We start from the raw sequence: 3,401 nt of genomic DNA, 5'->3' as shown, positions 1-3,401 counted from the left end.
TCGGGCTCAAATTCAGTCGTTTGAAGCGAAACGGCGGTCTGAACAAAACTCACTACCTTTGGTTATGACTAACGATGGATTTTAGCGATTCGGGATCGTTTACATGGGTTTTTCTTTTATTTTAATATTTTATGGGTTTTAATTTTAAGGGCAGTTTTGTAATTTTGATATTTTATACTTTATAGTCCTAGTAGGGTTTGGTTTAGGGATATATAAGCTTGTTTTAGGGTTCTTTTTAAGGACATAACATTATCATCAATATTGAATTTCGAGATTTCTTTCTCTAAGCAAGGTTTTGCTTGAATTATTCGCTGAATGCTGCGTCAAATGCCTTCCTACTTTTCACACTCACCTCCTTCACCTTCTTCCGCCTCTCGTGGCCCGCCTCCTCCATTAGCTTCCTTATTCCGGCTTCTATTTCGTCCATCGTCATGACGTCGCTCTCCATCACGAGATCTCTCTTGTAGTCCATCCTGATCTCCGCCGCGAGGCCCAACTCCACGACCAGCTCGAATGTGTTGAACTGTTGCTCTGCATATAGGGGCCACGTGGCCATCGCCATGCCGAACCATATGCTCTTGATGGTGGAGTGCCATTCGCAGTGCGACACAAACCCCTCTAATCGCCGGGTGGGCCAGGACCGCAGCCTGCGAGGCCCACCCAATCACTTTCCCGATGCCAGACGTCCAGTCTCGAAACCCCTTAGGCAAGACCTCTGTAGAGTCCTCGTAGTCATACAGGTACCAATTTTTGCCGTTCGGTGGTGACAGCCGTAGAGACCATAGGAAGTGGTGCCCACTCCGCTCCAGTGCGCAGACCATCTCCTTCACCCGATCATTGCCGAAGGTACCACTGCTCCCGAAGCACAGGAAATTCACTGACAAGGGTGGTTGCTTGTCGAGCCACTCCATGATGTCATCTCTTCCGCGGCCACTATTAGCCTTCTTTTTAGTCTCACCCTTCAGATTTAGTATGGGCCCCACGGGGTACACTGCAGGAGCCCCGAGGCCTGCCAAGGACCTCACTGCATGCGAATCGAGCTTGTCGAACGTATTTACGATGATGCCCTTGGTTGCTCTCATCCTCTTGGCGTGCTCCAGGAACATTTTGGACTACGTCCTTCATCAGAACCAGGGTGGGTAAGACCTTGGCTAGCAATGGATTCGTGAAACTCGGGAAGTCCAGCTCACCGACCGGTTCCTTGAATTCGGTCATGTCCATGTGGGGCTCGTCTTGGAGCGACTGGAGGTGCAGCATCAAGCCGAGGAACGCGGCGCTTGATGTGAAGACGACATAGGATGGGAGTCCGAACTCATCCGCCAAGTCGATCATGGTGGTGTAAAACATGTCGAGAACAAACCCCATGAGTCGCCCGGTCGAGCTGGACAATTCGGCGAGCTCGGTGACGATCCGATTGACGTGAGGCTTGTTGCTTTCGATAACGTGTTTGATGAAATTGTCTGAGGAGATCTCGGTCTCGGTGTTCTCATGCGGGAGGTGGACGAAGCGGATGTGGGCGGCGGCCACGGAGGTAGTAAGTGAGTTTGTGTACGAGTCAACTTTGGAATCGAACGGAAGCTTCATAATGAGAACAGTAACAAAGAGGCGTGGGTCGTGGTCAATAAGAAGCTTGGCCATCTCGACCATCGAGACGAGATGGCCCATGCCAGCGAATGAGACGAATATGAGCTCGGCATGGGTCATCTCGATGTAGCTGACTATTTCCAGGGCTCAAGTAAGTGTTTTTGTTGGTTTTTCAGTTGAGAGAGGAAAGACTACTTTTATAACTTCAGCAAACATTACAATTTAAAGGAAGGAAAAATAACCAACCACTAATAACATGGCCCTACAAATAAACCACGATCAACAGCACTAATAAAAATAGCTTAACCGCTTCCTAAAGACTAGGACAACCATTTAACAAACTGAAAAAACATATGCTGTACGTGGACATGTTTCGGTCCTGAAGCATATTCCTAACACTCCTCCTTGCTTTAGGAGCTGCAAACACCAATTTTCTGCCTCAGAAACTCGAACTTGCTGATTGGAAGGGGCTTTGTAAATAGATCTGTCAGCTGATCTTCAGACTTGCAATAAACCAAAGTCACAGAATCTTCTTTTTGCACTTCTCTCAGAAAGAATAGCTTGATGTTGAAATGCTTAGTTTTCCCATGAAACACAGGATTGTGGGAAATAGCAATGGTAGCTTGGTTGTCAACAAATATCTTAGTGCTTTCTTTCTGCTCAAGATTGAGATCCATTGGAATTTTCCTCAGCCACAAAGCTTGATTAACAAAAGCTGTTGCAGGAACAAACTCTGCTTCAGCAGTGGATTGAGCCACGGTTTCTTGCTTCTTCGAGCTCCAAGAGAAAACACCAGATCCAAGAACAAAACAGTAGCCTGAAGTGCTTCTCATATCATCAATGGAACCTCCCCAATCACTGTTAGAAAGACCAACCAGCTTGAACTCCTTGCTTTTCGTGAATTTGATACCAAAATCACTTGTCCCTTTAACATATCGAATCACTCTCTTGGCAGCCTTGAGATGCAATTCACTTGCGCAATGCATAAATCTGGACAAAATACTTACATCATTCAAAATGTCAGGCCTTGTTGCTGTGAGATACATTAAGCAACCTATCAAACTCCTAAATATCCCTCATCAACTTTATCCGCACCATCTTCTTTGCATAGCTTCTCCTTTTGATTCATAGGAGTGCTTACTTCCTTGCATTCTTCAAGCTTAAACTTCTTTAAGATCTCCTTCGCATACTTCTTCTGGCAGATGAAAACCTCATGCTCAGCTTGCTTAATTTCCATTCCAAGAAAGAATGACATTAAGCCGAGATCTGTCATCTCAAAGACCTTCATCATTTCATGTTTAAACTCCTCAACTAGCTTTGCATCATTTCCTATCAGCAAAAGATCATCAACATAAAGAGAAACTATGAGGACATCATTGCTTAGACGTTTGACATAAAGAGTGGCCTCAGACATGCTTTTTTTAAAGCCTAAGCTCAGCAAATGGTCATCAATTTTGCTGTACCAAGCTCTTGGACCTTGCTTCAAACCGTAAAGAGCTTTCTTGAGAAGAAACACCTTGTCCTCCTCTCCTTTCTTCTCAAATCCTTCAGGCTGTTCAACATAAATTTCTTCCTGCAAAACACCATTTAGAAATGCTGATTTTACATCAAGTTGATATACTCTCCAATTCATTTGAGCAGCTACAGCAAGCAGAATTCTTATGGTGTCCAATCGAGCAACTGGTGCAAAGGTATCCGAGTAGTCCACGCCAAAAACTTGAGCATAGCCCTTTACCACAAGTCTTGCCTTGTGTTTGTTGATAGAGCCATCAGCATTGAGCTTGGTTCTGAACGCCCACTTGACTCCAATTACTTTT

The 3,401-nt window shown here is 45.2% G+C and overlaps 1 pseudogene; it reads right to left on the bottom strand.

Moving 5' to 3' along the window:
• Nucleotides 1-304: 304 nt before the first annotated feature.
• LOC115677231 (putative UDP-glucose flavonoid 3-O-glucosyltransferase 3) lies at nt 305-1,740 on the bottom strand (annotated as a pseudogene).
• Between the last annotated feature and the right edge of the window lie 1,661 nt (nt 1,741-3,401).

This window comes from Syzygium oleosum, unplaced genomic scaffold (assembly GCF_021117445.2).
Source record: "Syzygium oleosum isolate NSW1041296 unplaced genomic scaffold, Sole_v2.1 Sole_v2.12, whole genome shotgun sequence".
In the NCBI taxonomy this organism is placed as follows: Eukaryota; Viridiplantae; Streptophyta; class Magnoliopsida; order Myrtales; family Myrtaceae; genus Syzygium; species Syzygium oleosum.
This window is presented reverse-complemented; position numbering and strand designations above follow the sequence as displayed.